At 45.3% G+C, this 26,885-nt stretch overlaps 1 protein-coding gene across 3 annotated transcripts in view; it reads right to left on the bottom strand.

Annotated features, from left to right (window-relative positions):
- The window catches only part of LOC135390658 (latrophilin Cirl-like), a 472,208-nt gene that overhangs the window by 196,000 nt on the left and 249,323 nt on the right, over window positions 1–26,885 (bottom strand). For 2 of the 3 annotated variants that reach the window (XM_064620454.1, XM_064620457.1), the window contains one exon: window positions 1,637–1,675. The gene's annotated coding sequence lies outside the window, so the exon portion shown is untranslated. Of the gene's footprint in view, window positions 1–1,636; window positions 1,676–26,643; window positions 26,682–26,885 lie in introns of those variants that run through there. The other variant, XM_064620458.1, reaches the window with a different exon arrangement.

The following is a 26,885-nucleotide window of genomic DNA, read 5'->3' as shown; positions in this document are numbered from 1 at the left end:
ATCTCGTCGTCATCATCTATTGTTGTTGTTGTTGTTGTGCAGGTTGTACTGGAGCAATAGCTGCTGCTTAAGTTTGGCTCTGTAAGTCTGCCCCGCTTTATTGAAAGCATCCCTACCAATTCTGAAGAACCGTTCAATTGGGACACCAGACTGGACCGAAGCTGCTTCCATATAGCACCTATAGGAGCGCTGACCAATGAGCTGTTTCCTTGTCGTCAGAGTAATTATAACGTGATATATTGTAGCAATACCAATATCAAACAACATACCAAAGTGCTAAGTTGGGGTAGTTGGTGTGACATTACTACGTAGTTGAGGCTGCCAAGGGGGACGTCGGACAAAGTAGGAGACACGACAACAGAAACAGCTTTAAGCAGTACGTTAGTGAACTCAAACAACAACAGCTTCATTTGAATGATGGTAAGTGTGGAGTTTCATCGCCAGGGGCGACGCTCTGCCCCAATACCGAAATCAACTTTAAAAACACTTGTAATGTTTTTTAGACACTGTAGGGCTCCTTATTGTGAGGAGACTCAATTTCACCTCATTATACCACACAGGCAATGGAGTAGGGTGTCCCTCCTCACACATCACCATTAAAACCCTTTACGGGACTATAGAATGCCAGCCTTGTACTTCTGTGCGAGGGTACTGCGAGGCCCAATGTACACAAAAACGCGATTCAAAGGAATGGGCGGCGCCATTAATGCTGCCACCGCGTGGTAGTCACAGGAACTGTGCACGTGTGGACTGCAGTTTGTCGAGTTCATTTTCCCGTGTGTGTTTTCGTCCATGTTCGTGTTCATTTGTGTTCATTTCGTGCGCGTTCATTTTCTCCCGATCGTAGGGGAGTGGGAAAGGGGGACCGCTTTAGAGTATCGCATCGGCCAACACGTGGAAGCAAGCAATCTTCCTTTTCCTTCATCTTTCGAACATTGATACGCTACTGAGATGTTTACTGGACGACTATATAGTTATATAGAATGTTACGTTATCGTCAGTCATACTCATTAAAGACGGCTGCCACCAGTATTCATCCCGTTGGGAAGAGCGATTTTGGCAGTCCACCCCTGTTGTGTAGTCGCCGGGAACGAGGCTAAGGAGCGCACGGAGACTGGTGATTTGAGAGTAACGCCACAAGGTGTATAGCATTGTGACATAGTGAGGAGTTACCACGGGTATAGCCTCGAGTAGACGTACGTACGTCCGAATGTTTCTGAGTAGCGGTGATAGCTGCATTCTTTTCGCATCTCAATTCGTTTAGAGCTACGGGCAGTTGTGTGAGCCAACATGCGGCAACGGGTATGAAACAACGCTTTCCGTAATTATTGCGAAAAACTTAGGATTCTGAAAGTAACTATATAGTTACTGCAAAAAGGTAACTAGTTACAGCAGAGAGTTACTTTCTTAGGAAGAGTAATTAGTCGCAGTTACACGTTACTTTTGCAGTAACTATAGTTATGCTTCTAACAGAGTTACTTCCCAAGACTGCGTAGACGAATATGCTGAAGAAGATCATTTGCAGTGTTCTTATAACGCTCACGTTATTACGTTGTCGATTTAAATAAAAGTTTAAAATGTTTCGTTTAATATAATGAATAATACGAAATACAGATGGGAATGAGGGAATACTTACAGTACGGATCACGAAGCTTGAGCCATGTAGCCTCAGCTTCTGGAAAGCAAAATGAAATTAATGTCAGACATGACGGCAGGTGCCGACCGTACTACGCACATATAACTATAATATGCTCGATACGACAAATAATTTTAAACTCTAATTCTGAGATAGCATTAGACCACTCTAACAACGTGGTGAAATCGGCGTACACTGTGTGATACCAAACCATCAAAACGGCTTATCATGCGCTTCGTCAGCCATATATATAAATTGATTAGAGTCATCGCTCGTTACAGTACTGATTCGGCGGTACACTGTGATTTATCTCCTAAGTCAGCAATACAATCTACACTTTATTTCACGACGATTCGCCCTATGGTGATTCGATGGGCTCAGTACAGAGAGCACATTCATTTTTCTCGTTTTGTCATTTAGGTATACAGTGAACCCTCGTTATTATGACCATGGTCGTTCCCGAAAATTTTGGTCATAATGCGGAATTGTCATATTAACGGGGGTGATTTAAAGGGGTTTCACAGCATTGTTCCCCAAGAGTATGGTCGTAGAGCGCGTATGTCAGATTATCGGGGGTCATATTAACGAGGGTTCACTGTATATAGGACACTGTGACGTCCGTAACGAAATGTAGCAAAGGAACTTCTGTACTCTAATACAATACAGTACATGCAGTAGTTCTTGTATACTGTGTCTCGGACGTCTCCACTGGCACTATTGCTGCCATACCTTCCATGGCGCATTATAGTGGCGTGGTGCGGATTGTCAACATGATTGTTGTTCAATACTAATACAACAGCTGTTGCATAGCACCCTATTTTCCGCTTGATGACACGGCCTCACGCACCACCATACAAAGTGCCACGAAAAGGCAGCGCGCGTAATGTGTGTGTGTGTATATATATATATATATAGTTGAAATAATAAGACTTGGACTACAGATTACAGGAACGTTAACAAAAACTAATTTCAGGGTCTAAAACTAAAACAGGGTCCTGACGAAGACAGTGCCACTGTCGAAACGTCGACCATTCTTTTTTTAATCTATGTGTTAAATTGCCCATTAAATAAATTAGTTTTTGTTAACGTTCCTGTAATCTGTAGTCCAAGTCTTATTATTTCACTTTTATTCAACTTCGTAGCCGTCTGATATATTAACCTATTTGTTCTATATATATATAGATATATAGTTGAAATAAATGGGAGACATAAGACGAAAGTAGGGGATGTAACAAAAAAAGGGTTTATTAAAGCTTAAAAATTATAAAACTTAGGGGGGATGTCTACGTTACGGCGGAAGCTCCGCCTTCTTCGGGACGAAATAGCTATAAATGTGGCCACGAGGCACATTTACCTTTTTAGCTAGCTTTTTAGCGTTATAAAGTTAGGGATCCCTAAATTTTATAATTTTTAAGTTCTAATAAACCCTTGTTTGTTACTTCCCCTACTCTCGTCTTCCGTCTCCCATTTATTTCAACTATAATTACGTAGCCGTCCGACCCAACCATAACTTTTCAATATACGTATATATTAAGATTTTATGTGGTAGGTTGCTGTAACGGCCTTCCATATGCCAGAGTGCTGCGAAGTACCCCGCTCAAAGGTGCACATTATCTGCAAAATATCCGTTCAAATTTCTCTAATTTTGGGAAGTTAGCCTTACACGCGGGAAGACAGGGCGCCTTATTTCCGTATTCCCTTTCCGATTGCAATTTAATGAGCAGTTCCTTCGAACAAACGACGAAATGAAAAGATACAAAGGACCAAAATAATTCTAAGCACCATCAGCCGCTATAATACGTACTAATATCTCTCCACTGCCACACTTCCGAAGTAACTTCATTGGAAGAAAAAAAAAAAAAAAAAACCGGCTGTCGCACGCTCGATTAAGACAGTCAGATGAAAAAAATAAATAAATAAAAGGAAAATGAAGGAGCCTTCAACACACACACGCGCAGCTGCCGATCTTCCTAACGAAATAAGAGAAACGGATCTTCTGGCACAATACCACGCTCAGATATATAAACTCCCCCCCCCCCCCCCGGTATAACACAATAAAGCTTATAACTCCGAAGAAGGCTGTTCCTTTTCCTTAATCCTGTTGCGCGAGAATGTCGGTATCTGGCGCCAAGAGATAATGCGTGGTACAACACGCCATGAAAACTGAATTACATTCCAGGAGTGCCTGTTTAAATTTCGCTCCGTTGCGAAACACTATATATGGCTTACGTGCTCGGCCGTCCGCTGGACGACCTGCGTCCCACATTGGGCATCGTGGCTGGACTCATATGCGGGATGACGTCTTTCGTGCGTTTGTTGTACCAGCGCAGCGTTGTCGCCTCGCATAGTATATAACCGTAGAGTACACTCTTAAAAATGAACTTCACCGCATAGCACGTTCCTAGCCAACCATCATCTCAAATGATATCGTTATCTGCCCTGATTTGTTGAAAACGGGAGGCGTACGCCTTTTTTGTGACAATTATGAACAGCATAAGTGTCACAAAAAAGGCGTACGCCTTCCGTTTTCAACAAATCGGGGCAGATAACGATATCATTCGAGATTGTGGTTGGCTACGAGCGTGCTATGCTGTGAAATTCATTTTTAAGAGTGTAGGGCTCGAATTTCTTCTCATCTTTAGTAAACATTTAATCGCACAGCGCGGGTCTCTTACTTGAACCCCTCAACGCCCCTATTTCCAGGACACATTCGTATACCCTAAAAGAACGATCCTCAAGAAATAGTGACATTGTCCTTTGAGCGCCCCCCGCCTCCCCCCCCCCTCACGACCTGAGCTATAAAATCCGTTCCGGTTTTTGTATTAGTGTAGTTTTTTAGCACAAGGATTGTATACATATAAGCACCGCTTAGTGTAAAGAATTGCAAATTTTCTAATTCGCTTCAAATTTCCACCCAAGTTTCGTTATTGTAACTCCTTCGTGACTACCTTATCAATTTTTTTTTATGTTTCGATTTCGTTGTTTTTTAAAAGTGACGATAAATGACGTCTAACGAAGCCGAAACTCATTAAAGGCGTGTGTTTTGGCGACGATAATATCGTTTGTACAGGCAATAGGAATGTGATAAATTTTCTCGGAAAAAAAAATAGAAAAAGAAAGATTCACTTGGGGAAACCTAAGACTGGACTTATTTTTGCGATAATTACAATGAAGTTTCGCGCCCAACTTCTAGTCTTTAATTCCCCTTTGGGAGAGGGAGCATGAGGTCGGAGACACAACATGTGACGCCAGTGAAGACATAAAGAGGGAATTCCACTTATGACATCACTGCGAGGACCACGAGAGATTCTTGGCAGACAATGGCATCCGCTTATATGGAACCCAATTCTTCTTATCCGTGTCCCAATCTATTTTCGTGAGATGAAGATCAGCCGAGAGATAATCATCTGCAATCTCCCCGACGAGACAACATTCCGATCTTGCCAAATACCGTGGATGCGCACAAAGACACAGCATTGTCATCAAAGAAGATGCGGAACGACAGCGGGGAACGGACGTCGGGTAGTTTTATAAAAAGAATGGTTCCCATCCCGAAGGATGTGCTTGCTAGCCAAGATGTAAAACGATATAGTCGAGGTTCTTATATATATATATATATTTGTCGTTTAGTTGTTATATTCCATACTGTTAACCGAGAACTTCCGTTAAACTGAGCTGCTGCTATCTGTCTAGCTCCTTGTTATGAAGCTGAACACTAGTGTGGCTCACTCATTACAAACACTACAAACGTAGTAAATAGAGCCGCCTGCATTCTGCAGCTGTGCGTGTCGTCACTTAAAAAATAATACACACGATGCAACAGCAACTTTATTTTAGTGATAATGTGTGCGATGTATGATGTATATCAATGCATACCTTCCGTGTATTTCACATACAAAATATCATCAGGTTCTGTGATGTGATGTGATAGAGGAAGGTTTCAGTACAACCTGGTAAGGGCAAAAACGGGCACAGTTTTTTTTCTACCCCAGATGGCAGAAATTATCCTCAGTCCTACATATACCCTGCAGCCCGTGCAACCCCACACTGGGCAGACAAACCTTCACATCACGGCGGGCGCCATTATTATATTTTATTTTATTTTCTGCGTGGCACCATTGACGCGAACGAGATGTTATATATACTGTCTGGCTTCTTGCTCCTTGCATTTGCCAGGTTTCTCGGTGCGTTCAGGGTTACGATGACGCAACACTTCCAGCGGGATAATTGCAACCGGGGGAAGCCTTCAATGTTCGCGTTTTCTTTGTTATCACTATTACTCTCGGTTCAATGGACGACATGGGGCAAAAAAATAAAATAAAGCTTGGAAGGGGAACTAACGGCCTTTCCTATGAGAAGCGTTACAAAAGGAGCGTATGAAATTTGTTGTCGAGATATAATCGTCAAAATTTAGCAACAGCGAACAGTTTAACTGTCCGGATGAAAGCTAAAACAAACGTGTCACGTGCTGTCTTATGGTACTCTCTATCACAGTCACCTCGCTAAATATTCCGAAGGTCACGCTGAAGGCTGGGAGGTAGTGGGTTCGAATCCTACCACCGGCTATATGCTGTCTCACGTTTTCCCTGGGTTTTCCGAAACCTTTCCAGGCTAATGTCGGTACAGTTCCCCCTAAGGTCCGCTCAGGACGCATAATAACACCCCCTGTCCCCCATTATCCTGCCCGCTGTCCTCTCTCCACCTGTCGACGTTTCTACGCTGCTCATAGCCACAGTTGCTTCGCGGCGCTAACGCGGAACTAAACTAAACGTATCACGGCCAGTTATTTATTCTTGTAGTCAGCGCTTTCGCGGCCGTATAGCATCATTTGGGTATCTTGCAGTGGTTGTTCTGCTAAGCAATGGAGTCTTTTCTTCTTTGTCTTCCCCTTTTCTTTACTTCTTTTTCTTTTCTTCCCCCATTTTCACTTTTCTTTGGAATAGCAAGCCGACCTCCGTCTGGCTGACCTTTCCTTTCTTTTTTCTTAATAAACATATCCCCCCAATGGAGTCAGCAATTTGGCATATGACACAATCTTTTATGCTTCACCACACATCCCTCAGACGTAAAAAGGAAAAAAATAATTAAGTAAAGAACTGTGCCTGCTTACATGACCTAAATCGCAATCAATGAGTCTATGTATGCTTCGTTTGGAAAAGTCCGATGAATAAAATTTGGGCAGAGCCCGAGCACGTACGTCATAATCAGGCACAATCAGTGGACACTCCCAGCAAGATATCGGGGGAGTCTATGCACGTGCGCTGAATCTTCGGCACGTATACTGTCAGCGAACTTCACGCCTTAAGTGAAACATGTTGCTAACACCGACGGGGAACGCCCAGAAACACCTCCGCGTTTATCTCTAATCACCGCTTTCTGTAACATCGTACCGTATCCAGCTTTGTATCGGAATATTCTACTCTTCCACCTATGAAGAAAAAAAAAGAGCGCGTACAACCTTTCTTCCCAAGGCAATTCACGTCATCCATTCATCAAAGCCACCGAAATTAGAGGGACAAAACAAAAGAAACGAGGGCATTTCAATCATCCAAAAGGCAACACCTACGTCAAGGAACACACCTTTGAGAAACGCCTCTCCCAACCAACCTCCGCAAAATCGCCTCAAAAAAATCTTTCCAGGACAAAGAGAAATCCAGAGGAGGGCGGACGTAGACGAAGAGCACCACCTTTTAGTCTTCCTACGCTACGAAACAAAGCTCAATTAAATGATCGGTGCAAGTAAGAAGGCAGAAGACGACCTCCCCGGCCAAGCACGACACGTGGGAGACAAGTTGTGGAAATCATTTCGCCCTATACCCGCCCTGCTGATGCATGGGCTCGATAGCCCCGGTGAAGAAGAAGAAGAAGAAGAAAAAAAAAAAAGGAAAACCGGTTGCATTGCTTTGCAATGTTTCCTAATGGGCCTATTTATGCGCATCTCTCAGGATGTCGTCTCCGATTGCGTGACATGTAGCCATCCTCCCTCCCGCCTTCTTGCATTCGTTTCTGAGAGAGGAGGAAAGAGAGAGGGGATCTATGGGGCTCCGTCGTAGCGGGAAAGGGGCTCAGGGGTGTTTTTGGTTCACTTCTCGGCACGGGATTTATGCCCTAGTCAGACGGCAAACCTAAGTCCGTTAGCGGAACGGCCATTACTTCACCAGTAGTCCAATCATGATTTCCAATGACATCGTTCTCCGCCCTGATTTGTTGAAAACGGGAGGCGTACGTCTTTTTTGTGTGAATTATGAACAGCATAATTGTAATAAAAAAGGTGTACGCCTCCCATTTTCAACAAATCAGGGCAGAGAACGATGTCATTCCAAATGATAATTGGATGGACTACAGGTGAAGTAATGGCCGTTCCGCTAAAGGACTTAGGTTTGCCGTCTGACTAGGGCATTAGAAGGTTCCTCTTGTAAAGTTACAGTGAAGCAGTAGAGCTGCAATCTCAGGGATATATACTTGAAGCGTGACGAAAATATACTACGTACATGGTGTTGCGTCCCTCTCTTACGTCTTCGTCTTTTTAGCGCTCAGTAGCAATATAATCTCAGAAAATTTACCTATTCGGTAGCCCGAGTCCTCAGTACTTCTGCGTCACCACTACGCTCATAGTTTTTCGGAAGATTAAAACTGAAAATTACGGGCAACATTGTGTCGAAGTCGCGACCACAGTCGATCGAACGAGCTCTTATACGACAGTCGCCTTAGGTTTCGAGAATGGATCGAATGAGACGAACGCGACGAAGAAGAGACTGGAACTCTGGAGGGACAGAAGCCGACAATTCCGTGACTAGTTATTATTTACTGATAGGTCGCGCTTAACCTTGGCGTTGTGCGCCCGATACAAAGGGCATAGCCAACATCATCATCATCATCATCAACCAATTGCGCATTGCGCGTCAAGTACGGCGGCAAAACTACATTGCATGCGCAGGACACTGGGTCTAAAACAAAAGAAGTCGGATACTGTAGCCGACAGGAGCAGCAAGCCAGGCGGGAACATAGATCACTGTTGCTCGACGAATTGGGGTATTAATTGCCACTAGACGTCGCGTCGAGCAGTTTTACCGCATTTTTTACTAGCAAATTAAAAATATTTCGCGTTCCTTGTCACATGTATAACCTGTTGCGCTGGGTTTACGAGCAACAAGCTGTTAAATTACGTCGCCAACATAACCTGTCTCGCTGCCGCTTTACGGTACCTGTAACGTACAAGAGTGTGTCTGACGTAGCTCCGGAACACGGAAGGCCCAATGTCAGCCTCACCGAGCCGAGTTGCCTATTTTGATTAGAGATTGGCAGTTGATGAAAGGCATCCAGCGATGTTTCATTGGGGTAAGCCATACTACCGTGTTACCTGAAAGAGATGCCGCAAGCCTGGTTTATGTTCGCCGGATTCCATGAGGGTGTGACGTGGGCAAAATGTAACAGCTGATGTACAAAGCGTCGTTAGAGTGCTTTAGAATACGGCACCCAGGAGCTTTGGGGGCGTAAATCAAATTGGGGGCGTCAGTACGGATGGCCAGAAGCCAATTCGTGTTTTCTTTTTTTTTGGGGGGGGGGGGGGTTGAATGCTATTTTTGGAAAATAACGCGAGTACCCAAACTCCCCAAGTGGCGCGGCGCGAGATGTTGTGAGAGGGCGCTACGGAAAAGTAGAAACTAAAGCACATCTCCGTTTAGCGTAAGAAAGTCAACAACGAGGTTTCGCCCCAAAACCTGCCCCAATTTTGAAACCCTCTCGGGATGTCTTCATTTGTGTCCGCCGTAGGCCTGGTTCATTAGAAACGCTAAAATTGCGCCCCCTATCTATACTCTAAATGTCCCTATTGCGTACCCCCATATATCGCATGCACTTAATCGCATAACAGCGATAAAGCCAAAGTGCCACGCTGCTTTTCCATGTTCTACGGAAAATACTGCGATACGCGCTTCGCCATTCATTCTGAAAAAGATACAAATAATATAAAAGCTGGACTCCAGCAAAAATAATGAAGGAAGAAAAAATCTCTGTCCTTGAAATGCGATATGGAATCCCACATAGACGTAAGAGCAAACACAAACCCTCTCAACTTCATCGAGGCCGATCAACATGCGCTTATCATTCACTCGACGTCTTCCCTTCTTTCCACCGCACAGAATAACACGTCAACTCGAAAAGCAAACATTTACTCGCGCGCGGCCAGGGCTTAGCGACGCCACCCGCTCGTTTCAAACGACCGAAAAATGTCACGATGAATTAGTAGGGGACGCTGCTGTCCGGACTCAAAAGCGTGCGCACTCTCTCTTTTTCCTCCTTTCTTTTCTTCGCGTGCTATTTTTTTTTTACACGTTTTGAAGAAAACAGAAAGAAAAGCAACTCTCCCACGATGTAGAGAGCGACATCTGCTAGAAAAATAGCCTTTACAACAGTGGGGAGATTCAGCGCGCGGTGGCGACCTCTAGGTCACTTAGTCACGATCAGTGGCGGGCCTTAACCGACAGCTGGTGCCGCTGTAATGTCATCGGAGGGAGGGGGTTTAAATCGAACAGCGGTATAATCCTGCATTGTCCGTGTCCTCATGTTCGCGTTGTAAAGCTCGTAAAAAAAAGTCGTCTTTGAGGTGTTACGAGTCATGTCTTCTTTTTACGTCAGGGGGTTTACAAGTGAAAGCACATTGTAGGGATTGTAACTATGCTCTGGGGTACAATTTGAGGTTACAAGGTGGGATATATGTGTGTACACGGTAATATGGTATGCTGCTTCTACGATCGGCACCGTTCCTGTGATAAGAACGACGTGAAATGCCGAGTTGGGAAGTAAACTGTGTGCGGCCAGCGTCGTCTAGACCAACGAACTCTACTTGCTGCACGCTACTTGATTGGTCGTTCGTCCTGTCATATTTACAGGTTCAACGACTGTAGCCGTAAAACGAGTCACTTCCAGCCACATGGGAAGCCGCTCGTAGCTACGCTACGGCCAGACTGGTGTTTGAAATGTGAGACAAATAGCCGAAGCAGACGACACCGGGTCTTCACGTGATGACGTACAAATAAGACAGACGTGCAGACTTTGTTCAGTCTAGATGACGTCGGTATACGTCACGTTCGGTGCAAAATTTGAACGTCAGCAGAGCTTGCCTTTACTCGAGGAGACTAATACTATTTCCAAATTTGTACTTGGTAGGCTAAAGAAAGAAAGCATCAAGCCCAATCACACCTTCACATAAAAATGTCGGCGTCAAATACTCCGAAAAAGCAAACTACCCACATAACTTGGAGCTCCTCAATACGTAAAGGCCCCAGAACCTCTCTCACGACCGTAAGCATGATCAGGCTGACAGTACACCACCGCACGCTCTCACGCATCAATCATCTCTTACAATCGCACGCACAAAACCATATTCTGCTAAGGGCCCGATCTTAGACTCTTTTTTTTTTTTCGACGTATGACTAGATTCTAGTTCCCCCCATTCCCGTTGGGACGACTCACCAATGGAAAACGTGTGCTGCAAGAAAAGGCCGAAACGTCGTCACGGTTTCGAGGAAAGGCTCGTGTAATCCCATGATCTATGCGTGTCTTGCGGGTATACCTATTGCGAACCGACGGATGTAACCCTGTTTACGCTTGTCCTTCTTGCCAGCCCCCCCTTTTCAACTTTATAATCCTCCGCTTAAAATGGGAGAGCCCCGTATAATAAGAATGCTCCAGGATCATTAGCATATTCGGCTAATCCCTACGGGTGGGGGGCCCCGTCGCGTTCACGAAATACAGACGTCAGAGTCGGTCAAGAAATATGGTCTTTGGACCGCGGACGCACATATAGGCAGCAGAAAGACGTGACAGAAACGTTGTCGATCCAGATGGTCTTTGTTGCGGAAAGAGCTTGCCTGTGCCGTATGTCATGGAAGTTTATTTTCGGTGCTTCGGAAAGGGGTTTGCAAAGGCTGCTCCATGTATCGGAGGCTCAAGTGGTGGCATTCAATGTACAGAAAACGCGTGCTGCCAAGTGTTTTCTGCGTTGCTTTCCACAGCAGGAATGGAGGTGGAGAAAAAAAAAAGCCCTCGGGAAGGTACATTCTGAACTCTAGTAGAAGCACAATATTGTATCCAAGCGTTTCTTCTTTGAAAAAATATGCCTACACTCTTAGAAATGAACTTCACCGCATAGCACGCTCCTAGCCAACCATCATCTCGAATGATATCGTTATCTGTCCTGATTTGCTGAAAACGGGGGGCGTACGCCCATTTTGTGACACTTATGCTGTTCATAATTGTCACAAAAACGGCGTACGCCTACCGTTTTGAACAAATCAGGGCACATAGCGATATCATTCGAGTTGATTGTTGGCTAGGAGCGTGCTATGCGGTGAAGTTCATTTTTAAGAGTGTACGTTCACTCTTTGAAGCTGTTCAGCAGTAGAAATATTCTATACACTCTTAAAAATGAACTTCATCGCATAGCACGCTCCTAGCCAACCATAATCTCGAATGATATCGTTATCTGCCTTGATTTGTTGAGACCGGGAGGCGTACGCCTTTTTTGTGACACTTATGCTGTTCATAATTGTCACTAAAAAGGCGTACGCCTCCCGTTTTCAACAAATCAGGGCAGATAACGATATCATTCGAGATGATGGTTGGCTAGGAGCGTGCTATGCGGTGAAGTTCATTTCTAAGAGTGTACGAACCTGTCGTACCCCCTCCATCCCCTCAGTGGCAGAATAAACGCGATAGAGTTTAACCAGTGACGTTAATGTCTTTTTGCAATAGTTGCTTTGCGCGACGTTCTTTTCATTCACTATCCCGTATTTAAACGAAAAAGTAGTCTCGAAGCGGCTATACCACGGCGCTTGGCGAACAGAGATTCCAAGAGAGATCCGAGAGTGGTGACCACAATGCCGCTCACTATATATACACGGTAGACCGTTACAACATTCGCGTCTCTAAATTACTTTCGAAAGCACAGTAACCCTTCAACGCAGACAGCTCATTCCGAGCACGAACGCGTCCCTTAACAATCAAACGGCGTACAGTACTCATCCCGCCCAACAATATCCCATCCGTACCTCGCAAACTATCATGCAAATGGCGCCCCATTGCGGGGCAATTTTCAAACCGGAACCAGCCAATCAAGGCCTGATCGCTGCAAACCTATCACGGGCCGCGCGGCGTAATCTCGCCATTTGTGCCTCATATGGGACGTCACGAACCACAGCGCCCTCTGCGGGAGCGAGAACTCGCCGTCTCGAGCCCGGCCGTGATCCCGAAAAACTACAGCGAGGAATGGCATCCATTAAAAGCGATCATTAGTGCTAGTAATTACCCCGTAACTAAATTAGCATCGTTGCTCTTCTTTGCGTCTGCAAAATATATGGGTGCCCCCTATCGGCTGGAATTAATGCGAAGGCGCTTTCAAAAGGGTATAAAACGTTAGTGCTATCGACACTTGGAGAACATTAATTTCCGAGAGAATCTTCCTTTACAATATAATAGGGAAAAGAGAATCTTTAGAGCAAGAAAACGGCCATCGTCTGCTACAACGATGACGATGAGGCTGCCTAGAAGCAAAAATTCTATCGTCCGCTGTTGGAGCGTGGAAATTAACCTGCGAATTTTAAGCGCGAGGACCAACGAGATTCGTGAGATGCGTTTCGGAAACAATTGCAATTTAAATGAGCTCATTTCGAAGACTGTCTCGTTCGCTGTTCCTTATTTATGGACACCGGGCACAGAAATTGTTGCGAATCATTTATTTATGACGTGCGGGAGTTATTAATTTTGAGCGCCAAAAATTCGGAAGTTTCGCGGCTGCAAGAATAATGCCCGCAACTGTTCGGAATTCATGAAAGAGCGATTATTTCATATTTATAGCGAGTAATAGCGTCACTGCGCTACTGCAGATAACAAATGCGCGCGGGGATACCTTTGTACTTGGCGATTAATGTATTGCTAATATCTTTCCATCTCAGTGCGATTATGAGTGCGAAATAGACGGTGCTCTAAACTGTTTATTTTCTCAAGAACTTTAACTACATGTACGTACTATTACACTTCAACTCAGACAGGCATTGGTTTTAAATTGCCCATATAGCGGATGCTTCCACAACACAGCCTGCAATCAAGCATAATCAGCGCGTCCCTTCAGCATCATTTTTTTGCGCTGTTAGAAGTACGCGTATTCCGAAAGCAGTAATATTCTCCATTACTTTCTCAAGACAGGTGATTCTCCGCAATCGATATCAAGAAAGCTCTTTCGAAGCGTGCTTCTGCCAGATCCGTCGTAGCCCGCGTTTCCACTAACAGTTAAGTATTTTAACAATGACCGAGCATATGTCACAAGCTTCGTAATCATTGTTGCAATAGCTTTCTATTGTGTTATGTCATGTCTATACGTACACCCGTATTATATTTAAGAGAGTACACATATATGTGGGGCACAGATGCAGCGAAGAACACACAATTGGATGAGATTCTGAGGCAGTGGCGGCCCCAAGTGAGGGTGTTGGGGGCGGTCGCCCCCCCCCCCTACCCCCCAAACTCATAGCCTGGTCCAGTTTTCGTCTCTTTCCCTGTGACACTCTCAAGGAGATCTAAGAGGGCGCACCCTCAAGCTTGTTACTCATACGACTACCCATCGCCTAGCATACCAATCCTTCCCGCAGATCGCAACACACAACAGACGGGACCCTGCTACCAATCTACACTGTTAAAACAGAACTTCACCACATAGCACGCTCCTAACCAACCATCATACCCAATGATATCATTTTGTGTTATGATTTGTTCAAAACAGCGGGGAGGCGCCTATCTGGGACAAGATAATCTGTCCCAGATAGGCGCCTCCTCTCATTTTCAACAAATCAATGCACAGAATGATATCATTCTGAATGATGGTTGGCTAGGAGCGTGCTATGTGGTGAAGCTCTGTTTTAACAGTGTAGTAAAAAAAGGGGTGTCAACTTGCGCGCCTTCACTTTTAACACAGTGACGCTAAGGAATATTTACCAGGGTTGTTTGTGAAATGTCACAAATATGTCAAACAAGCCGTGTCCGATTTCAATATTAATGACTGAATAAAACGTGAGTGAAACAGCTGCCGAGTACTATGTATGGGCGGCTAGGTCGACATGAATGCGGTACACTCTTAAAAATGAACTTCACCGCATAGCATGCTCCTAGCCAACCATTATCTCGAATGATATCGTTATCTGCCCTGATTTGTTGAAAACAGGGGGCGTACGCCTTTTCTGTGACAATTATGAACAGCATAAGTGTCACAGAAATGGCGTACGCCCCCCGTTTTCAACAAATCAGGGCAGATAAGGATATCATTCGAGATAATGGTTGGCTAGGAGCGTGCTATGAGGCGAAGTTCATTTTTAAAGTGTAGAGTACAACAGGCTTTATGCTGTGCATTATACCTAAAATGGATTACCAGTGATAGGATTTCGTGCGAGAAAATGTTGAGCCCGTGTCCAGAACCCGGCCCTCCCTCCCCCTCGCACCCAAATGGATAGCGACTGGCGAAATAAGGCTCGCAGAAGTCGCCCCCCCCTCACCCCCCTTCGCTCTGACCGCCCCTGTTCTGAGGTACTATAGAAGATAACGTGTATATATTCCTTAAGAATAAACTTACGAGAGTAATCGGAATAAAATTCGAACAGTTAGGAGCATCTATAGTTTTAATGACACACTTTCGTGCGGATTCATTAAAACTATAGATGCTCCTATAACCGTTTGAATTTTATTCGGAGTTTCTGACTGTATGCCTCCTTCGTGTACTTGGCGGCGTTTTCGTATTCTGTCTATTTACCAGAGTCACAGAGTGTATACAGCGGCGGGAGTAGAACCCACACCTTTTCCCACGACTATCAATCCTTTCGATGCACTTGGATGATGCTTCGTGCTTATGTTTTTTTTTCGTCTGTGTCTCAGGCCTAGCTTGGTTGATTTCCACTATGACAGATATCAAATCGAAAAGGATTGCGAGACATGTCTGGCTCAATGACAAGAAAATAAAAGAATCAGGAAGAAGAACTCTGTTGGCAAGTTGTCTCGCTTTTTTTTTTTTTTTTTTTTTTTTGACGTTCCACGTTTTTCGTTTTATAGGATGCGCCAGCAGTGGAAGCGGAGATGTCGACCGCTATCCGAATTTGTTGTAGGGAAATATTTTCTTCAACTGCCAATTTGAAATGTAGCAGCATCGCTATACTTCGCTACTGAAAAGGTAGCGGCGTTACGCCAGCTGTTCCATCGCCACCAACAGCGGCGTTACAAGTAGCACCGCTTTTCCCTGGTATTCCAGACGGACGTCGGCACAGTTCCTGAAGTCGGCCCAGGACGCATACTAACCCCCTCTTCCCCCACTCCTTCCTGCTGTCCTCTCTTCATCGATCCACGTCTGTACGGCGCTCATAGCCGTAGCTGCTTCGCGGCGTTAACGCGAAAAGAAAGAAAATTCGATGTAGTGCAAAGTGCATGTTGTGCGGGCAGGCAGCTGGCAACACTGGCGTATCTTGGCTTATCGCGGGCGCTGTTTTTTGCTGGACCCTCGTTTTAAAGAGGCCCACCAGGGGTGCACAACAATCCATCCATCCATCCATTGTCGGAGCTGCTATAGCCTTCATCTAAACCACGACCTACCACTACACACAGGGTAGTCCACCAGCCATGACAGAAATTCGTAGTAAATAACGTATAGGCAACGGAGAGACCTGCGGCCAAGGAATTTTTTTTTCTGCCAGGAATATTTGCCACATATTGGTACCGTTTTTTTATTTTATTTCATTTCATTTCATGGAAATTTAATTCCTTGTATTGAACTCCGAAATTACCCAAGGCAATCTATATAACGTTTACGTTGCGGAAACAGGTTCCTCGTGGTCATTTTACTCAGTATAGCCTCTGTAGTTTTGGGCGCCAAAGTGCGAAAAAAAAATCCTTCCCTTCCTGTCAAAACGTCGGGCGACCTAGGTTGTGGTAAGATAACACTGATTCCCGCACTCAGCGCGCGTGTTTCTTCTGTGGGTTGGGATTCTAACCCTCTTCCCCTCGTACGGCGTGTCCTCCTTTCGTCGCACTTTGACGCTCAAACTAGAGCCGACAAGAAAGAGGCGAATCCAAGGGCTCACTTCCGCCAATTTTCAGCGAATTTATTTCAGCAATTGTTCAACGATAAATTTCTATCATGGTTAGTGAACCACCCTGTAGATGGTGCATGTGTGGTGATGAGTAAGTCTTCGGGAAGGGTTTCGACAAATTAACGCACTCGAAGTCTAAAAGTAGCGGTTGAAATTACCGGACCAGCTGGAGCGTACGCCTGAGAGAAAACAGAAATGTAGAAGTACTTCCCACCACTTTCTTCGAAGTGACTACACCGAAGCACTCCTAATGCACACATACTCCAGCAAGACTATATTTTCAACCCAAGACGCTCTCCACCTCCAGAATTACTACCACGCAATCTGCCATCTCTTGTTTCGTCGCCTTCCTTGCTCCCCTTCCTATCTTCCTGCTCGCAGAGAGTCGCTCCCTAATCTGATTCCTCCTCCCCAATTTAAGCGCCGTGTCACGCCTCTCCCGAAGAAGCGATGCCTTATTTCCTCTCCCTGTTTGATATGGATGGCCCTTTGTCGAACCGAGCTTTCATCTTGGCCGCCTTCCTTTCGAATCTCTCTGGAGGAAATTTTCTCGTCCAACAATATACTCGTAAAACGGAGGAAGAATTTTCGGAATGGCGGAGCTGCTGCCTCTTTCTCGCGAGCGACGACGGTTGACGATATGCGACGTGAAATGTTGGCGATATCTTTGTCTGCTGGCGAAGGAGATGCGATTTTCACGGACAAGCGGATTTGTTATGTAGGGGACAGTGGAGTTGAGAGGGTGAAGGAGAAACAGGGGAGGTGGTGGCGTGAGGATATTTTACCCCGGGGAGTCGGAAAGTGTGAAAGTGTGCGAATGTCTGCAAGCCTGGGTGAGTGGATTGGATTCGATTAGATTGACGACAGAGGGTGGAGGTGGGGTATAGAGGATACGCGCGTGTGTGTGGAACGGGCAAAACAAAAATGTGGATTTTGTTGCTATGGGGGTTGTAAGGAAGTGGTCGGAGCCACGAGGAGAAGTTTTATTCGGCGCCGAATTCGAAAGTATATACGACATTCCAGGTGACAATAAAAATGCTAGTAGAACAGCATTCTTTTTTACGAAGCTGGGCCCTAGAGATCTTCGGGGGAGGCGGTGCCACGGTGATAGGCAACATTGTGTAAACCGTTGAAGTCACCGATTCCAGATAAAAAGATGCCGGTTACGCTTTAATAAAATCTCAGAAGAGCTCTCAGTCGACCCTGTGATGTCCGCAGGAAGACAGCCTGCTAAATCTAACATGTAAGCGTGAAGTTTAAACCAGACGCGCACACGTTCTTCTCGTTCATCTCGAAAGATACGAGACTGGGGTTGAAAATTTTCGATAAGTCGTGTTGCGTAACTCGAAACCGAGCACACTGTCCCTATAAGACAGGCCCGAAACGTTTAGACCGGAATTAAATCTGAAGTAACTGAAGAAGTACACTCGCGTTCTCACCAGATGCAGTAATGAATCCGTTAGATCCACCAAAATGCAACTGTTACGTCAGAAAACACTGTAAACTCAGTCAACACTGACAGAAATCCTGAATTTAAAGGAGTAATGAAATGAAACTGAGCATTGCACAAAACCGTGTTTCATTTATCTACTTATTTATTTTTACTGAATGGTATCTCATCCCTACGTAATTTAATCTACAAAAACGCTCCCAAAAAACAGTCATGGTCGGTGCAGCGTGATTTCGGAGGGCCGGCCCGATCTTCTGGCGTGACGTACTCAGCGTAGCCATATTGCATTTCTCATTGAAAAAAATTCGTCCGCTATCAACACCGCGCGATACTACAAGCGGCGGCTCTGTACGTTGCACGGAATGTGACTTCAACGTCACTCGTCCAACGTATATGTGTTCTCTGGATTAGTTTCGGTATTGCCTATGCAGATCAAAGACCCCCCCGCGCGCGCTAGATGGCAACTATACGCACCGTTCATGCGCAAAGAGCGCGCACGCATTATTTGTTGCGCAGTATATGCCGCAGCCAAAAACGCAACATTTACGGAGTAGACCTTCAGTGTACCTTTATGAAACGTGACTAGCACTACGCCATCTGGTACACGTAAAAGGAATCGTCTGCTGTCATGATTTGATGGGACCACCACTGCGCGCGCGTAAACCATCCGACTACTTCCTGCTTTTCAGCTAGTATGTACATCTCGCGTGAAGCAAGATAGACTTTAATGCCCGTGTCTTTCCCAAAAGGGCCTGGAAGCAATAATCCGCGTATTTAATCATCAAAGAGGACCAAATTGGCCCGCCATTAAGTAGAAGGCCCCACAATGGGGACCGGTTCTGTGCCTGACGGATGGGAGGCCGTTCGCCCCCCTAATGCTACTCTTGGCCACATGGCCAATTACCCGCGCAGGGCTGCCAATCAGAGGACGAGATTCGCGCGTTCGCAACGCCATAGTACCAATGATTGTGGAGAAGGGACATCGCAAATAATGTAGTTGTTTACCTAACACGAGAGTACGCGATTAAAAACGTTGATGACAATGCCGGTTGTTTAAGCGATATAGAATCGTAGCCATCCGTTTGAAGGGCAGTTCAGCAACGGTCCACGGCTGATGACGTCAACAAAAGGTAATGCCGAGGCTTTCAAACATACGAGCACGTCCACGTACGCTACTTTTACTACAAGCGCATTGTGACGACACAAATTCAGGGGGCGGCCGATCGAGTCGAGGCATGTGGACCCCCCCTGGCCCTTGCATCCGCCCCTGCGCCCAGCGCGACGTCCGAGACAACATGCCTAAACAACGTTTCTACGCGTGGATCGCGTGACCCAGTCACCGAGGTTGAGGCGAACATGTATGCACGGCTAAAGATCCATTATAAGATCGTTAAGCGGCGGGACAATCTCATAATGCATTCCTGCGATGCGAGGCATTGAGGGGGAGCCTCAGATGGGATCTATAGATACATATACGGCAGAGGAAAGTACATAAGGCCCCACCCATTGAAAGTATCTTCATTTTGCAATAGAATAGCACAACGCATATACAGTGAACACTCGTTATTACGACCATGGTCGTTCCCGAAAATTTTCGCCGTAATGCGGAATTGTCATATTAACGGGAGGGGGGATTTGCAGAGGTTCCACTACATTGTTCCCCAGGAGTATGGTCGTAAAGCGTGTATGTCAGATTATCGGGGGTCATATTAACGAGGGTGCACTGTATCTTACTGGCAGCAGCAGCTCTAAGTCCGTCTCGAATACAGTGAACCCTCATTAACATGACCATGGTCGTTCCCGAAAATTTTGGTCATAACCCGAAATTGTCATATTAACGGGGGGGGGGGATTTGCAGATGTTTCACAGCATTGTTCCCCAGGAGTATGGTCGTAAAGCGCGTATGTCAGATTATCGGGGGTCATATTAACGAGGGTGCACTGTACCTTACTGGCAGCAGCAGCTCTAAGTCCGTCTCGAACACAGTGAACCCTGTTTAATATGACCATGGTCGTTCCCGAAAATTTTGGTAATAACGCGGAATTGTCATATTAACGGGGGAATTTGCAAAGGTTCCACTGCATTGTTCCCCTGGAGTATGGTCGTAAAGCGCATATGTCAGATTATCGGGGGTCATATTAACGAGGGTTCACTACAGTGCCACAGAGACACCACGGCTGCGGGAGGAATAGTTCCGAAAAATATGGATCATCCGTCGCGCCAAAGTGCAGTTCTAGTGCACTACTCTTGCATAGCTTGCCAATCAACGCAATGCCAGTGTGTGTGTCTCTTAGATGCTAATCGCAAGGTTGCGGGTTCGAACCTAGTCGAGAATGCCAGCAACTTAATGTTGGCAGGGTACAAGTTGCTTAGGCACGCCGCCTCGAAGGACGTTAATGTCTCGGGTCTGACGTTTCTCGCGGGGGACTTTTTTTTTTCTTTGTGTCTGGTTCATGTTAACCAAGTTTCTCGCGTCTTTGCCCCGGTTCGAACACAGTACCTTGGGATCTACCTTACCAATAGCTGATGCTATCAACTCCAAAGGCGGCTACACAGGCTCTTCAGCTTCAAATGACCAAAAGTTATTGCAAATAAAGCAGTTCACGAAAATGTCAATATGTGCAGGCTCCAGGACACGAACCTTCATTTCTCGCTGCTGCAAAGAACGACGACAAGGGTAAGAACAGGAACGACACAAGCACCAGCAGATGGCGCACCTGCAGGTGCTTGTGTCGTTCCTGTTCTTATCCTTGTCGTCGTTTTTTTGCATCAGTTATTCAATTATGTCATACCCCAATACAGCCCTTTGATTCATTCCTCGTTGGTTCGTTAACAATTAGACAACACCATCATGATCCTCTGAGAGTATTGTCTTGCTAAGAAACGCTGGCACAGAGCTCCACTCAGTTCTCCTTATTTTTCTTTCTTTTTCCAATCCAATCCAATCCAGCTCACTCAGCCATTTGTGCTAAACTCACTGGTTTCTTTCTCACGCAATAGCTTTGCTGCTTTCTACGTAAGGAGTGGAACCCCCGAGGAAAACTAAAAAATGTTGTGTATACCGATATTCGTCGTCTCTTTAGAGTTGTGCTCCTGGCCGTCTTAGCAGAATAAACGTTTTGTGACACAACTCCTCGCAACACACACACACACACAAATAGAGATACGATGATGAGATGGGGCTGATGCCGGCCAGCAGGCTGGGCGCTGCCCCAGTGCCACTTGTACGTGATGAGAGATGATGATGATTATGATAAGGGGTCCGGTAATCAAAGCAGGGTGGAGAGGCCAAGGTCTGCGTCACCTCTGGGACTTCTTGTCATCAACTCCTCGCAAGAAGTAACTGCTACTCCCCTGTTTTCGTAAAATATGCTGCGGTGTGAAACGCATTCAAAGCGTGTCCGATACATTCAAAAGAATCCTTTCCCGCCGTTACAAAAGAAGAAGAAGAAGGAGAAGAAGAAGAAGAAGAAGAAGAAGAAAAAAAAAAAAGAAGCGTTCGATCGGCGCGACAAAATTAACGAGCGGTGAGCTTCCCAGCAAAAGGGGGCGAAAGAGGGCACTTTTTCTTCTTCTTTGGTGAGTGAGTCTGTATGAAGGAAATCGCTGAGACAAGGAACCATTGAAAAGAGCGCCACCACACGGTTCCTAATCTGCGACTGGGACCCGGAGCAAACAGACACACACACAGGCATGGCAAACAAACCTTGGGCCAGATTAAAGCAGAATCAACAGACACATTCCTCAACAGTTGGGGTACGCACGTATTAAACGTCCACGCTATACAGAGTTTCTCTGTATCTGTATACGCAGCGGGCAATAGAGAGCAGGGCACGAGACCATACCTGGATAATAATGTCATTACTGTAATGAAATTACAGTAATGAATTACTTTTTCCGGTAATTTGTAATGTAACGCATTACTTTTGACATTACGTAATTTGTAATGCAATTTAATTACATTTGGGCGGTCATTTTAATGACATATTACTCGCTACTTTTTACAAAAGAATCGAGTCTGTGTTGGCACTTGGCAGAAAGAGAGCTGCCAACTGGAGAGTTAAAAGAATTCCAACGCCCAGAATGCATTTCCACATCCTGAACGTCGTTACGATTAAGCTGGCAGTAATGACTTTTGTAATGTCATTACTTTTTCGTAGTAATTCTAATGTAATTTCATTACATTTTAATTGCAGTAATGAGCAATGTAATTTAATTAAATTCTAGCTGGAGTAATGAGTAATGTAATTTAATTACATTTTAGAAGTAATTTACCCAGGTATGCGACGAGACATTGTGGTCGATCTTGCATGACGAACTATATACAGTGAACCCTCGTTATTATGACCATGGTCGTTGCCGAAAATTTTGGTCATAAGGCGGAATTGTCATATTAACGGGGGGATTTGCAGAGGTTTCACTGCATTGTTCCCCAGGAGTATGGTCGTAAAGCGCGTATGTCAGATTATCGGGGGTTCGGTCAGATTATCGGGGGTATGTCAGATTATCGGGGGTATCGGTCGGATTATCGGGTTGACTGTATAGCACTGGGAACGGGACAGAGAAAAGAGACGACAGGACACTTTGATTTGTTTGTTTGTTGATTTGCTTGTTTTTCACTTTGATTGTGGTCGACGTCGTTGCAGTACAATGAGTGCATGAGCTTTCACAAACAAAAACCCATTCGCGTGTTGACGAGTGAGGACGGGTAACGTAACGACTAATATGGATAAACAGAAAAGTAAGGGTGTCAGGGCCTTCAAGGTAGCCGCGTCGGTCCGCGTTACTGATGCCAATCGCATTGAAGCTTTTCAGAAAAGAGCTCTTCACGACATTCGTTATTTCGTTCTACGGCAGATTCCGGCCATATGATCCTATTATACGCTATCGAATGTTGCTGAACTCGATTTCCATATCCAGCGATATTTTTCTCCTTCCTATATGCAGCCTTCAAAGAAAGATGCAATCATGTGATTGTCGTAACAACAACTATCTGGCTTGTGTTTTTTTTTCCCCTACAAACAAACAAACTGTCCGTTTTGTCTTACCTCCTCGTCTTATTATTTTCCTCCGAGTATGTGGGACGCGAAGGTATAAACGTGAATATGTGGAATGGCAAAGGTAACGAAAACCGAAACGCATATTCCAAGTTCCTCCGTTACCGGAAACCGGGACGGTCGGCTCGTATTGAATTCAGGTAATAGCTAGCAATGCAATGCAATGCCATGCCATGACATGACATGGCTGATCGCTTTATTTTTCGGATGACTCTTCGGTTTGCCCTGAAGAAAAACGGTCGAGTTTCGCAACCAAGTTTCCAGGAAGATGCGTTCAGTGTAATTACATCCCCTTCATACAGTATATGGGGAACGCAACATGGTATCCTCAGGACGTATCCGCCACAGACAGCATTCAGCGACTCAGCAGGCGCATATGGTAATGAAGCCACGACCGTTTGATACACGTTCTCTGTGGACGTCGTTCCCTGTCTTCCGAGGAATCCAGAACCCACCCTTAGCGTGACGTGGAAAGTGACGTGAAAGTAATGCACGCGCACTACTTGACGAGATTGCCCAGGACTATTTCCAGAATCCAGTCCATCGACGTTGGCAAGTGTGCATCGTGGCCGAGGAACATTGCTTCCAAAATAGGACACAATGCAATAAAATGCGCGAGTTTGTCCCACAGTAAAATTTATGTGCAGAAAATCAGCTTTGTCTTCGAACTTTCTTGGCTGCAGTCATATAAAAGAGAAATACAACCGACCCCTTTTGTGCAGCATATACGAACGTTTTTATTGATTTATTTGCATTTATTTTCTGTGCTCATCGACAGCCGGAGACTAATCGACGATGAGCATAGTCACGCAATAAAATTATCAAAATTGACAGAATCTGAACACGGATGTCAGTGTAAATTGACATTAGAAACATACATCTTAAAAACTCTAAAAGAATGAAATATATGAATGTCCGACAAACTGCCATTTGTAGAAGGCCTGAATACGTGATATAGGTGCCATGTCGTTGAGCGTATATAGTATAAAATAAGTAAGATAACATTTTTTGTCAGCGTTGGCTTCCGGCGCTGCACGTCAAACTCGTAAGCTGATTACTTGACAAAATTGATTGTGAATTAATTGACAAAGCTGATTGTTTAACAAAAAGCCAACAAATCACTTTCGATATGCTTCGCTTTGTTTTCTTACTAGTAACCCGAGGCACTTAAACATGGAGGAAGCGCACGACATAATTCACCAACTGAACTCCAGAGGTCTCATTATAACTGTGCAGTCGGACTGCTGAGTGTGTAGCAATGTAGCAAGCTCCAATTGATTTCCCTGCATCAAAGGCACAGGCTGTATATGTACGTAGCGACTGAACGGTGAAGAGCTCGATGTCGCCATTTTTGTTGCGAATCAATTTTCCCCGTCCGACCGGTCCAACCATACGGGCATCGTCATACACAAAGAGAGAGTTAGAGGCATCTCACGTCATATGTATTGTCTGCTAATGGCAATTCCATGTACGCGACTCTACTTTTCCGATACGAATTCGGACGAGGTTGTTTAAAATGAGATACGACAGTGATTCGGCTGCCCTGTTCTTCGCAAACAGACGAAAGCAATTTGATGAACACGTTGACAACAAGGACCTTTTCTGCGCTGCCGACCTAACGTATTGACGTCAAAGAGTACGACTGTAATGTAAATTCTGTAAGTGCAATGCCCTCTGGCGGTGAGTTTTTTGTTTCAGTTCAGCGCAGTTCAATGAACATTGGAAAGGAATGAGAAAAGTCAGAATGATGGCTATCATCATAGCATTATCCAAGTTTTCTTGTGGAAATACCTTACACTTTTGTTTATTTATTCATCAACTTCGTCGGCCGTATTTATTTTGCCTAAGTACTTAATATCATTCGATTTAATTTGCGTTTATTTCCACAAAGAGGTGGTGCAGAAAGGTAGGGTGTGCCGTTGCAAAATGATTCCTTATCACTATTTTACTTTACAATCGAAGTAAATTGCTGGAAGGACAGCTCGTTCCATGGCAATTAGTGGCCACGGCATCAAAGAGGCCTACGTACCTCCTAATATCGTCCGAAATTCTTCGCGGGGACACACCGCTTTATTGACGGCAGAAATGCACAAAACTCCGTGTCAACAAAACGATCAATTCGTACCGAAATAAACTTGGGTCTGTTGCCTTCGTGCACCCTTGCGATATGGCGTGCCAAACTGCAATTGCACGCGCATAGCGGTGACCGATTAGATCGAAGTGAGAAGCATTATCTACACACACACACACACATCTTTGACATTTTGTCCATTGAACGATGGAGATATCATTGTAGCCATAAATCAAGAGAGACATTTTTTTGTGACGGTATAGGTTCAAATGACGTATCGTCACGCAGTCGGCTATTTACAGAAGATATGAAGTAATTTTAGTAGAACACCCGTGGCATATAGTGATTACGATATCGCTTTCCACGACGAGACTGGGATTCGAATCCCCGCTGCGGCTGTGCTGCTTCGGGTTTTCCCTGAGTTTTTCCGGCAGACCTTCCGGACGAATCCAGCTAGTCGTACCAGCTACGGAATGCAATCCACCGAGTACTTAATGCCACATTTCCTCAACACATGGAGCTATACTTGTTGCATGCTTGCCTGCCCAACACTGCATAGGTTTAAGCAAAACATTAACGGAACTATTGTTACACATAACCTTGCATAATAAAGTGACACCTTGTAAATGATTTCCTTACAAATAATTTCCTTTTCTGTCTAGTCAGGGACCTTTCCCTTTTGTGGCTGGTCCACATTTCTACTCGAAATGGAAATAAATGAAATGAAATGAAAAAATAAATGTCGGCGGAGTTCCCCTTGAAGCCGGCCCAGGACGCATTTACGAACCCCCCGTCTCCCTCCTTCCTGCTGTCCTCGCTCCATCTGTCCACGTCTGAACACCGCTCATAGCCACAGTTGCTTCGCGGCGCTAACACGAAAGCCAGTTTTTTTTGTTTTTTTTTAAGCAGTACGGAAGCAGTATATACGAGGCGGTGGTGGCGATGGCGATGGAACTGCTTGCCGTAGTCGGAGACGCTCAGGAGGGCAACGTCACGACTATCGTAAGGGGGAATCGTACGTCCTGGGCCTACTTCACAGGGAACTAACTACTACTTTAAAGCGTCTGAGGCAAACCCTGGGAAGACACCCACACAGTATACAAGCGGCGTCCGCATTCCGTCTTGGAAGTCATCATCGCACTATAAGGGTTGTTACAGCAAAGTTTGCACAGCGCCAATTCGGGCCCAAGCGGCCACGGGTGCAAACATTAGGGAGTTCCATCAGCGGGTGTTTCAAGCGGTATGCGCCAAGGAGGGCTACAAGACTTGTAGGAAACCCACAGAAAAAGCGGTGCGTCTCTTACCAAGTGCGAACAACGCGAGGCCATGCATTTGAAGGTGCCACGTCGTCCGCTAAACTACCGCGCGTTGCATATTTTGAGGCGCTGACGTTGCTGCTCACTCGCGCCCCCTGGTCCACAGAAACAGGTCTATAGAAAAACGACACGGTACAGGGGAGCTGTCAAAGCCACGATCAGAGATGTGACGTGATATAGAGTAGAAAGACGTAGTGCGATTGACTTATCATATTTTCCCGAAAAGGTGA

This window comes from Ornithodoros turicata, chromosome 4, assembly GCF_037126465.1.
Source record: "Ornithodoros turicata isolate Travis chromosome 4, ASM3712646v1, whole genome shotgun sequence".
Classification (NCBI taxonomy): Eukaryota; Metazoa; Arthropoda; class Arachnida; order Ixodida; family Argasidae; genus Ornithodoros; species Ornithodoros turicata.
Note: the sequence above shows the minus strand (reverse complement) of the source record. Positions and strands in the feature narration are given on the sequence as shown.